The following is a 13,340-nucleotide window of genomic DNA, read 5'->3' as shown; positions in this document are numbered from 1 at the left end:
TTCTGTAACAGTGTTTCTGCTCAGAATGTGCTAAAAAGTACAGAGAAAAATAAATTGTTCCAGCATGTGAAAGATATTGCTTCAAAGGGTGTCATTCCACATACCTATTCGTTGAGAGCTGAGATTCTGAGCTCAATATTCAGCCCTGTTCAGTTGAAGTCTGGTGTTCATCATGTTAATGCACAGTGCCATGTGTCCACAGTTATTCAAAATACAATCACAAAAAATCCAAGTATTCACTTCACAAGACAGTTCTCCTCCCACTACTGTAAACTTTATATTCCAAATACAAGGAAAGTACCTTTCATTTCCATTGACTTGTCAGTCCTGTCCTCTTCTGGCATAACTCACCTTCAGTCTGCTGTTGAACAAAGGCTCCACCTTGCAGCACCTCCATGCCTAAGACCAATCCAAAGTCCCGATACATGCCCAGCAGCATGTAAAACTGACATGTTAGGAAAAATACTCTGTATGGGGACTGTTTGTCACAGTCACAGAGCGCGAGAACTTGTCTGGATTGACACAGACCTTGGACAATTCTGTGCCACAACTGTGGAGCAAAGTGTCCCCAACCCTAAGTAGTTTTCCCTCAGTGAATTTCCGTCAGAGATTCACACTGAAAGCCATCATAGCGTTTCAGGAGGGTCCAACGCCTGAAACAATTGGGCATTATGTGGCGTTTTGTAAGAGGTCCCCGGGCACCTGGGAAATGTACGATGACCTCAGAAAAAAGTAACGACACCCTCTGAAAAGACCAGCATATGCCCTCAGGCTGTGCTCTACATAAAAGAATAATGGTCAGCTTTCCTGAAAGAAAGTAGTTTTTTGTTTTGTGAGTCAGCTGTTATTTGAGTTAATGTATTATATTTGAGAAGCTAAGAAAGTTCAATGTATTTTTTTGTTCAAAAGACACTTCCCTTCATTGTTCTGGTAGTTTTGTATTTTGGTAACCAGCATATTAACATTTTTGTCCAATTGAATACATAGTTTATTTTAAAAATTGTTCAATTCAAGTTTATGTTTAGCAATCTTTCACATTACATAAATAAGACATATGTTGCTCTGAACATAATACTAAGATGACAGGGAGTTATGTTGGTTGATAAAGGTCTTTCAACATGGATAACACCAAAAATAACATTTCATGGACCAGAAGGGCAACTTTGAGCGCTTGGTGACAAAAAATAAAGGTTGAATGTAATGTTTTTTAAACAAATTAATATTTTATTGTGAAATGTTGTTGAATATTCTGTCCTATTAATTGTAAAGCCAGATAATCAAGATAAATAAAAGTCATTTGTCAATTGTGATCATGAGTTAGTCATAACGGAATAAGTGAAGTTTTTCTGCTTTATGTTTTCAGTCATATGTTCAAAGCAAAATTCCTCCTGGTTGCATCTGCAGAGAAATCTGCATTAATTCAGTTGGATCTGTCTGATCCAAACTGATCCCAATCAAACCATTTGAGCTCTGCTAGCTTTTTATCCTCTTCCTGAGTTCCACTCTCCTTCTTCCAGCTCCATTTGTTAAATCCACAGGATGAGTTGAGTTCAATTCTTCATAGTGGTGGAGCTGCGTCCGCATTGGTTGTGCAGTTAATTAGACTGCACATATTATGGTCTAATTAACTTCTGCACCTTTATTTATTTCCTCAAGATAAACTGCCAGCTCCTCTGGTTAGAGTACAAATGGATTAGCTCAACATTGCATTCTCTTTAGTTTTCTCTGGTCTAGAATGGAGACTTGAATTAAAGGAGCCATTTCAACCAAAGGTTTGAAAGGTTTACGAAGAAAGATCTGTCCCTCTTTTCTTGAGCAAAGTTTTAGATTTTTGTTATTTCTGTTTCCAAAAGGTTCCTTGTTGTCTTTGTTATGTTTACAATAAGACATATATATTATTTGTGATGTATTTCAAATTTCAAATTTTCAGGGTGAATTTAAATCTTTTTACAGGTCTTCTCTTTACCCGAAAGACTCTTTTCAACTTAAGCCTTCTTCTAGGAGGAGTCATTTGAATCTAAATCTAGCTGGGCAATAAGAGACAGGGAGTTAACTCCATATATTTTCTACTAGATGCTGGTGGCACTAAAGAATCATTAGAGAGCTTTATTTAGCTAGCAGTTTGCTCTGCACAAATTTCAGTCATGGGTAGATGAAATTTACTGCCACCATTAAGTGTTAAAAGCCTTACAGATCAATGAGCTGTGCTAAATGAGATACCCTTATAAAAATGTCATTGCTATATGTTATTTATTGTTTTATCACCATGTGGATGAAAAATAATTAATTAATTGAAAGGTGTCATACTGATTGAGTGTTTCCTGGAAGGTAGGTTTTTTATTTCCTACATGCACATTTACTGTAATTTGTAATAGACTAAAGCAACTCAGATTGACATCTTTTTCTTGATGGATGAACCAAATAATTATGTTTCTCTGACATGTACTTTTGTAACCATGCTTATCATGAGAAGATTTCTTTGCTTTCTTTATCTAATTGAAACAAATTTTCAGAGTTTACTTGCAAAGTTTAGAACAAAACAAAGCAAATCTGAACACTTCAGATTCCATGCAGAAGCACTTTGTGAAAATATGTATGCAGTGCTTTGGAAATATCTTTGCATTGAAGTGTGACAAGCTCAAAGGTGTTTACAGTAAAATAGGAATTGGTCCAATTTTACTGGAAATGCCACATCAAGAGAATGTAATTAGTGCTCAGCTTCTCAGACACTACAATGAATCATTTTAAAGTTGATTTTATTTGTGAAAAGATCTAATTTGAGCTTTGCTGTGAGCTTTTGTGAGTTTCTAAAATAGATTATGAGTCATAACAGCCAATAGAAATAAGATTAGATCTGTTGCTAACATTTTTATATTGGATTTGGACAACAAACACAGTCAAAGATAATAAAGACCATCCAAAGAAATTTGCTTTAATCTGACTAACCACCAAAACCAAAAATATATTGAAAAACACAAAACAATAATAAATTGATATAAATGAAGGATTTTCCCCATAGAATAGTTTTAGCTGACTATGGTTGTATGAGGCTATTGCTCTTGGAAAGAAATCACTTTCCTCCAACAGTTCTTGCTATATAACTTGTAAAGGCACTAACTGGAATGTGTGATATAAATGCTACATTTATTTTATCATGTGGGGAATGAGCAAAAAAAGAATAGTGCATTCATCACCACATACTTATAATAGAAGATCTATTATATGTTGCTGTGAGAGCCGACATCCCTCCACTGTACAGGTATAGGAAGAATGGAGAACGCTGAGGGCAGTGAACCTCAGAATAATTGTGAAACAAATTGAACTCCATAGCAGAGGTCTCATTTTCTCTGAAATTAATATTGTTATGCTGTGCTATGGACTGAAAAACATTTTTGATTTAAACACAAAGGGAAAGAATTGGTAGTGTGGTTTAATATAGTATTCTGATCATAATTAGTATTGTTTTGCTTTTTTCAGTTCAAAGATGGCACAGAAAAACATAAAGAAAGACGTCAGAAACAAAAAAGACAGGATCTGCTAGAAGCGGCCAAAGGTAATGGATTGTTGACCAACTGGGTCAGAACAAGTACCGCAGGTAAGAACGAAAAAATAAAGGTTCTTACCATCATCAACATACAGTTTTTGGTAGTGAACATATATTTAATATTACAAGGCAGCTGTTTAGGCTTTATTATATTAAGATATACCAAATCCAGGTGTAGAATAACAGGAACAGAAAATATTTCGTTGTAACTCCAAAAATAATGGTTGAAGAAAGTCAGGACCCAGACTATCAAATATTTCTATTGTGCCAATTTAACAGATGGACAATAACAATGTATTTTGATGTAGCTTTATGATCTGTATGAGAGGAAAAACTGAGGGTGACAAATCAGCAATGAAGACAAATGAGATTAAAGTTTCTATATAACGATTAAAGTGCATCTTTAGTAATCCAACACTAACAATGCTTAATGTAAATGAGTGTCATGATATGTGGTAGAGGTGATGAGGCAGAACGCAGCGGACCCAGGTTGAAATGAATGATGGTGGTTTAATAATGAAAATAAGGACAAACAATCCAAAGTCCAGGCAGCACAGATGAGTGGAAAGGCTAAGGCTCAACACTGGTAGCAACTGGCAAACTAACAGACATCTAGCAACAGACTAGAAGGGACAGCTAAACAGCAAGACAGATAAAACAGACTGGTACGACAGAATGGACAAGGACCCGACAAAGACACAGAAACACAGGTGGCACTAAAAACACAGAGAGAAATCAGGGTACGAGACACAGCTGGGAACAATCATGGGGGAGACAGGACAACACAGAAACCTAAAATAAACACCCAGAAAAACTCAAATCCTTATAATCAGCTCATAAAATATAATCAGGATTTAATAAGAAATAAATTCTATCTATTGCGGTCAGTTGTTCTATTTATTTTGCTGGTTTTTGTAAAAGAATAAAAACTAGCCTCCCTAAAACACATGCAGTAGAGAAATAACTAAAGGTATGAGGTAACTAAACAGTGTGTTTCTCCTGTTGTTTCCTCTTTTTTTCTTTTTTTTATCAAATTCTTCCTGCAACAAAATATTTTAGCTCTGAGTATTGTGTCACTTGTGACATTATTGACCCAAATACACTTAAACCACTCAGGGTTTCTATTTTTCACTGGAACGTAAATCCAGAGAAGTCATTTGAAACAAACCATTTGGCAGATTTATTTTATAGAGCATATACTGTATAAATTTGATGGAAAATTCATAATGCTTCTTGACTGCAGCTACAAAGCAGCCGCTACCTATTTTGCTTCAGTCCAATCGGCAGTGCTCCCAAAGGAAGACTGTGGATGTCAGCTTCTGCATTAGTGCAGGACCGTTTCCGCTGCATATTAATCTATATTTGGTGTTTGAACTACTAGAACAGGTAGTAAAAAGCATTTTTAGAGGAAAGCTCAAGTATTTCTACACAGCCAGCTGTAGTACCAAACCTGCTCTGGTACCAGGGATCCACTGAACCTCATTACCCAGTTTTCCTTTTTGTTTTTTAAGGTGTTTAGGGCACCCTTAAAAAAAAACTGAGCCATTTGACACCTCCAGCTGTGTTTTTCATTTTAGTGGAAGGGTCAGAAGAATTAAATCATTTTAGAACCAGATACAGATGAGGTCACTTTTATTTCCTGATTGAAGAGGGTGTGCTTTCTTTTTGCCTTAGCTAAACTCCGCCAGGTTTCTTTACCAAAAAGTAGTCTGACAATGCTAGGAGAGCAGAGTCAGAGCTGAAGCTTGTTTGGATACTTTTTTTTATTGCAGCTTTCATCTGAGCCGACTTCTTTCATCAAAATGAGATGAGGAGAAAATCACACAAAAGGAAACTTTGGGAAAAAGGAAATAAAGTTAGTGTGGATGATGGTGTGGAAATACTGCAGGGAGTGGCCACTGGTGCAAAAACTGGTGGGATGGTTTATAATGCTAATGTGTTGAACTGTAGAGTTTACAGTTAATGAAGCCATGGCTGTGTAAACAGGGTTGTCCAATCTGTATTTGGCTGATGGGTTTGGCCAATGTTGTTCTTTAAGTTGTGCAGTGTCAAATAAACTTGCAGTCTGATGGTTGAGCAGTGTAGGAAATTCTGGATGTGCAGTAAAACCTGGAACCTCGGACACTTGGAAAAGTTTGTAACTTTTCATCTGGGCCGGATTTTAGCAGGGGCTTACCGGGGCTGCAGCCCGGGGCCCCGGCATTTCGGGGGCCCCGAAGGATGTTTTATATTTTTGTGAATGGATAGTGTCAGAATTTAATCAATGACTACGATGATTTTGACAGCACCGATGAAAAATGTTCCAATTTGTTCTGACAAACGTCCATCTTGAATGCTTGCTTGTTATTGGTCCACTTTTGACGCATCTTACGCATTGGGGAGGAGGAGCGTCAAGGGAATATTATTTTACAATGGCGGACAACAGAAAATATGACAGCGGAGCGCAGAAAAGAAGGAAGAGAAAAGAAAAAGAGCATCGCGCCAAAGAGGCGACAAACAAAATGCCTAAACTGACAGGCTTTTTTAAACCTGTTAGCGGAGATGGAGCAGAAACATCATTATTCCCCGCTCCTCAAACCCTTAGCTATGCTAACACCGGCACTAAGATCCCGCCAGAACCTTTAACCGTGACTGAGTCGGTGGCTGGACTGGCGTCTGTGGAGTCAGAGTCGGTGGAAGCGGGATCTTCTTCCGCAGATGGAAAGACGACTGTGGATCCGTACAGTACCGATCCGGCGCATTGGGGGGAAATTGACGAGTCCGTGCGAGCTTACTGGGCTGAGCGAGGACCGGAGAGCTGTCAAAATATGAATGTTAGCTTTCAAACATCAGAACGGGTGTACAAGCATCAAAAGCATCACTTCTCCAAATCTCACTTTAAATGCAAGATGTTAAATAGTGAGTACATCGAAAGACCGTGGCTGCTCTACTCTCCATCCACCGGAGCTGCATTTTGTTTTGCATGCCGCATTTTCAGCAATGCTAATACTCAGTCAAACTTTGAAATTGGTTTCAGTGACTGGAAGCACGCAACTGAACGCATGAGAGAGCACGAAAACAGCGAACATCATAGAAAGGCAATGCTGACTTATGTTTCACTTGCAGCAGCCAGCGGGAGGATAGACACAGAACTGCAGAAACAATTTGAATCTGAGTGTTCATATTGGACTGAAGTGTTGAGAAGAGTTGTGTCTGTTGTCAAGTTTTTAGCAGAGAGGGGACTGGCTCTGAGAGGAGCCAGTGACAAATTTGGAAGAACTGATAATGGCAGGCTCAAAGTTTCAAACTTTTCAGGGTTGAGTATTGTTGTCTTATTTGGTTTGCGTTTGAGTAAATGTAGTTTGTGTTTGTGGTTCGAGTTCCTACAAAGAAGTTGAATGCAAAAGTGTGATTAATAAATGGAAATCTGTATTTTGTTCTTCATATTTTTCAAGATGTTCTCTGTAAAAACCTTGGTCTAGAAGATGAAAATTGTTCACTTGCACCCACTTCTGCTTTTATTGAGAACCAGGGGCTGTAAAAAATCCTTCAGAGGGCAGCACTTTGGACTTACCTGGGTCAGGATATTCTCTGAAAACTACAGTATGCCTGATCTCTTTTTTCCAGAAGATATTGTTTATATCCATGTTCTGTCTGACTGGCAGAGAAGCACTTTTTTTGACATTTATTTCCTCCACTATTTACCAAGAACTTTAAAACCAAAGAAAAAGTTTGAGTTTTGATATATTCCACTTGTACTTATATGGACTTGTAAATGCTGGGGATATTTGTATAAATATTGTTTTACTTGCTTTGCTTTGTAAAAGTATATTTGAGCATTGCATTTTCTTGCACTCAATCTGTTTTATAGTTTGTGTTGAAGTCCAGGCAACAATAACTATTCAGTGATTTTATTTTGTGATGCAAGCATCATATTCTAGTTTCAACCCCAACATGTGGTTTAGTCTTTCTAGAAAAGAGTTCAGAGTTGTTTGTAGTTTGTGACAACTGGCTTATTAAAGTTGTAAGTTGTCAAAACTTACTGTTCGGTCATTTTCTGCTCATCCTCTAAAACAAAACAAACACATACAAACAAAAAAATAAAATATATATATATATAATTTTTTTTTTTGACTCTAGCCCAGGGGCCCCCATCCTGACTCCAGCCCAGGGGCCCCCATCCTCCTAAATCCGGCCCTGCTTTTCATGATGGTGTCAGATGTGGGATCAACAAAACGTTGGTGAAGATGGTTGGTCCGAGAATTTGAACAAATCACTGACCTTATCATTTTTCATTAGGAAGCAAGCATAGCAGTCCTGTGGGTCGTTGCATCGGTGGCTACTCCCTCTTACCACTATTTCTTTTCTCTCAAGGCCAGTAAATTTGTCAGTTTTTGGATAAAAACTTTATTAAATATAGTTTTCCATTCAAATTGGTGGAAATAAAACAACATCCTTGAGGATTTAGAAGCAAATGAGCGCCACACAAGTAAATGCTATTTACTGTTGATGTTGTAACAAGACAGTAAAACAAACTCTGCAGTAAATGACCAGTGTTTTGGTCCAGACTAATCCCTGGGCCTTAATTCAGTAGAGAACTTGTGGGATAACATCCAATCTGCAGTTTCTGAGGTAAACCTTAGCAATGCAGTCATTTTTAACAGTCTAATCATCCTGGCCTGGGACACCCGTCATAGGTACCAGTTTGGGTGAGTAAATTTAAAGTCACAATAATTGATTCACAAGAAAAACTTTACAGTCTATACAATAGAAGTTCCATGTTTGTAAGAAAACTGCTAATTTTTTTAACGGTTTAATATTTTTGTGTCTCACTTAGGGCAGAAAAAAACAAACTGGATCATTTTTTCTTTATATTCTGCTGTGAAGCAGGATGTGGAGCATTCCCAGTGCATGTGAGGGTATGGAAATAAATCTATTCTAAGGGTCTTGAGCTTTACTTTAGAGTTTGAACAGAATTGAACATTAAGAATGTCACCAGTGAAAATATCTCATAACTTTTATCACTGGAAATTTCCCCCATCTAACACCCTAAGTGCCTCTTTATGCTGTGAACAAGTGATCCCCAAATGAGGCAAATGTTACCTAAAGCGATTTTTTCCAATTGTGTTTTCTTTTTTCAGGAGCTGAAAGCATTGTAATGCACAAAAAAAGCTATGATTCACGCATCATCATTAATGTCCTGTTCCATCCTTATTTTTATTTATTTTTTTCTATTTGTTTTTTACCCAACCCATGAGGGGTCTTTTTGTGGGCTCTAGTGTCCCTTTTTCAAAGTAGGCTGACAGGAAAGGGGGAAGACATGCGGTAAACGCTGTCGGGTCTGGGAGTCGAACTCGCGACAGCTGCGTCGAGGCCACGTTGCCTCTGAATGTGGGTCGCGCTAACCCCTCCGCCACTACGGCATACCCTCCATCCTTATTTTAATATTTCTACGGTAAGGAAACTGTCATTTTGAAGTTGTTTCAAATTAATGTATTTTTGTACATTAGCTCGGAAAAAATGAAGCTATTTCTCAGTGGTCCAATTCCATCACCTCAATGGGGAGACGAAAAACACTCCAGGCTGGACATGATAAACAAATTGCTGTTTAAAACCTGCTCTGCCAGCTCAGTGACCTTCATCGATAACCTCTGGATCTATTGGCAGCACTTTCACCTTTTTGGAAGCGGCGGACGCAATCTTAATAAACATGGGATAAAGCTACTCACTGCAAACCTTTTTCATTTTATCAACAAAGACAACAATGTGATCATCGCTTCAGAAGAACAGGTTCAAGGATGTCTGACTAGGATGGAACCCTCCACGTTTCAGGAAAAAACTTTTCCAAAACAAACTGACATAACATCGACTGGAGACAGAGTGACTGGTTCCCCTCCTCCTTCCCCTCCCTCTCTGCTCCTTCACTCATTCACTGTATTCACAAGATATACATGAAGAAATGTCAGATGGAATGAATCAACAGGTTCTGTCATGGAGCAGGGGTTTTTGGTTTTCTTTTTCTCATTTTTGTTACTCATCATTCAACCACCAGATGGAGTCAGACCCACCACCTCTCCAGAGATCGGTGCATTACTTGCACACCGGTGTTTCATCACCTCATCAGGCCGAGAGTACAAGAGGAGCGGGCTGCCAGCACTTCGACGCCAGAGTGTAGCCAGCAATGGTATTCTGAGCCCCCTAGAGCTAGGCTCTGTGTTTTCACAGGAGTATTTCTCTGAGTGAATCCTCTCGTGTTTTTTCCCGGTCTTCAGGTGTTCCCTTTCGAGATGCCTTGGATTTTCCAGTGACGATCAAGTCTGGTTCCCCTATTGGACTCTCTCCCTCGTGACGCCGTGGACCGTACCCACTGGTTGCCCGAGCTCCGTCTTCTACTTCCCCGTTGGATTACACGTCTTCCCTGGTTTCCTCCGGCTGGTTGCCGAACCGCTCCTCTGTCTCCGGTCTGCCCAAACTTAACCTGCCCGCCCTCTGCCACACCTCCACGGACTACTCCCTCCGGACTGAGTTTTCTCATCCCCCCAGTAAGATCGATCCACTGTTTCTGTTGTCACTCCTATTTCCCACCATCTGTGAACTCATGCTTTTGCCCCGCTGTCTCTCATGGAGTTTTGGCTGCTCCAAGAGACTTTTCCCCTTCCGACCCGGACCAACAACTGCAGTTATTTTGTATATTTATATATATTAATAAACCTTCTTTCACTGATTCCGTTTCTCCACTGTAGTGTTCTGCATGTGGGCAAGACAAATAGCACCCATCGTGACTGGTTCGCCTTGGCATGTCTCTCCTTAGCGAATTCCAACTACTTAATTATAAAACCCTACAGGAAATAATAAGTCAACTAAGCTCCAGTTCCTGCTGTCTGGATGTCCTACCCACACATTTCTTTAAGAAAGTCCTGCCTGTTATTGCTTCTGATCTGATCCAAATCGTAAACTCATCGCTCTCATCAGCCGTTTTCCCCCAGGCTTTGAAAACAGCAGTAATCAAACCACTTATAAAAAAGAACAATCTGGACAAATCACTAATGCACAATTACAGGCCGATCTCCAACCTCCCATTCATCAGCAAAGTTATTGAAAAAGCTGTTTGACCAGCTAAATATCTTCCTAATAATAACCAACTGCTTTGACTCCTTCCAGTCTGGTTTCTGATCTCACCACAGCACAGAGACTGGACTAGTCAAAGTGTTCAATGATATCCACATAAATACGGACTGTGGGAGAACCACAGTGCTGGTTCTGTTGGACCTCAGTGCAGCTTTTGACACTGTTGACCATGACATATTACTGAATCGACTGGAGAGTTGGGTCAGACTCTCCGGTCCAGTGCTTAACTGGTTTGAATCCTACATAAAGAACAGGGATTTCTTTGTTTCAATTGAAAACGTCTCATCAAAGAGGTCAAAGGTCACATGTGGTGTACCCCAAGTCTCAATCCTAGGACCCCTTTTATTCAATATTTATATGCTCCCACTAGCTCAACAGACAGACTCAGGAAGTCATTTGTACCAAGAGCCATACTACTATACAATGTCTCACTGAAGGGCAGGGGAGAAGTGGACTTCTCTGCTTAGGCCATCGACAGAGCAGACTTCACCTCCACACTCTTTAGCACTTAGGATTTTAGTGTTTTTTAGTATTTTTAGCTCTTCGTAATGTTGATCTGGTAATTGTGTTTATGTAGTAATCTAGTGTTTTTGTAATATATTGTGTGAACTGTATGTTGTGTGTAATGTCTTAAGCTGCTGGGACTTTGAATTTCCCCTTGGGGATTAATAAAGTATTCATCATCATCATCAGGTTATAATAGGAAATAAGATTAGGTACCATAACTATGCGGATGGCACATAGCTCTACATTATGATGTCATCAGGTGACTCTTCTAGACCACTTGTGTAATGATATGCAGCACCAGTAGGTGGTGATGCAAGAAGATTAAAGAGAAGTGGACACGAAGAAGCCAGAGACAGGTGTTATGCCCAGAAATGCATGCCTGCCGAGAATTGCATCCCCTGTCGCGGGAGCGCGCATCGCTCTAAACTCTCGTATATTGATGAGAAAACGGACTGAAATATGACCGAAGAGGACATTGTTGAAGATATTCGTAACATTATCACGTTTCTTAATCATGTAAGACATAAAACGGTGGGTTTTATTTCGCAGATTAATTGAAATAAATACGGTTTTTATAGCTTTATTGAAACATCTGAGCCGAACGTTTTTCAGTCAGCGTCTGATGAAAATGTTCTCCGCAGATGGCTTGAAATTCCCCGATTTTTCTTTTGACACAATGGCTTAAAGCATTACAAAACAGAAGCCCGTTGTGTAGAATATTTTATATCATCCTTTACTGTCTAGTCTATTAATGTAGGGGGGATGATTTTAATTTCCGAGCCTGCCAATATTTGTATCCCCTGTCTATTGTCCTGTTGATATGAAACTTTACAGAAGTAGCTCAGAGAACAAGTGTCATTACGTAGAAAAGGTAAAATCCCTCTCAACTCTTTATTTCTCCATTTTAGCAGGGGATGCATTTTACGGCAAAGCCTATTATTAGCCTGCCAAAATATGCATGCCCCCTCTATTTTCCTCAAACATTATAATATTGATATGAAACTTATACCAGCAGTTCATAGAACAAGTGTGATTATGTAGAAAAAGTTATTCCACTCATTACTCTGTATTTCTCCATTTTAGCAGGGGATGCATTTTTTGGCAAAGCCTATTATTAGCCTGCCAAAATATGCATGCCCCCTCTATTTTCCTCAAATATTGTCCTACTGATATAAAACGTATACCAGCAGTTCATAGAACACGTGTGATTATGTAGAAAAACTTATTCCACTCATAACTCTGTATTTCTCCATTTTAGCATGGGATGCATTTTACGGCAAGGCCTATCATTAGCCTGCCAAAATATGCATGCCCCCTCTATTTTCCTCAAATATTATCCTATTGATATGAAACTTATACCAGCAGTTCATAGAACAAGTGTGATTATGTAGAAAAAGTTATTCCACTCATAACTCTGTATTTCTCCATTTTAGCAGGAGATGCATTTTTTGGCAAAGCCTATTATTAGCCTGCCAAAATATGCATGCCCCCTCTATTTTCCTCAAATATTGTCCTATTGATATAAAACTTATACCAGCATTTCATAGAACACGTGTGATTATGTAGAAAAAGTTATTCCACTCTTAACTCTTTATTTCTCTATTTTAGCAGGGGATGCATTTTACGGCAAGGCCTATTATTAGCCTGCCAAAATATGCCTGCCCCCTCTATTTTCCTCAAATATTATCCTATTGATATGAAACTCATACCAGCAGTTCATAGAACACGTGTGATTATGTAGAAAAAGTTATTCCACTCATAACTCTGTATTTCTCCATTTTAGCAGGGGATGCATTTTACGGCAAGGCCTATCATTAGCCTGCCAAAATATGCATGCCCCCTCTATTTTCCTCAAATATTATCCTATTGATATGAAACTTATACCAGCAGTTCATAGAACAAGTGTGATTATGTAGAAAAAGTTATTCCACTCATAACTCTTTATTTCTCCATTTTAGCAGGGGATGCATTTTTTGGCAAAGCCTATTATTAGCCTGCCAAAATATGCATGCCCCCTCTATTTTCCTCAAATATTGTCCTATTGATATAAAACTTATACCAGCAGTTCATAGAACACGTGTGATTATGTAGAAAAAGTTATTCCACTCTTAACTCTTTATTTCTCTATTTTAGCAGGGGATGCATTTTATGGCAAGGCCTATTATTAGCCTGCCAAAATATG

The sequence above is a fragment of the Xiphophorus couchianus genome, chromosome 4 (genome assembly GCF_001444195.1).
Source record: "Xiphophorus couchianus chromosome 4, X_couchianus-1.0, whole genome shotgun sequence".
NCBI lineage: Eukaryota > Metazoa > Chordata > Actinopteri > Cyprinodontiformes > Poeciliidae > Xiphophorus > Xiphophorus couchianus.
Note: the sequence above shows the minus strand (reverse complement) of the source record.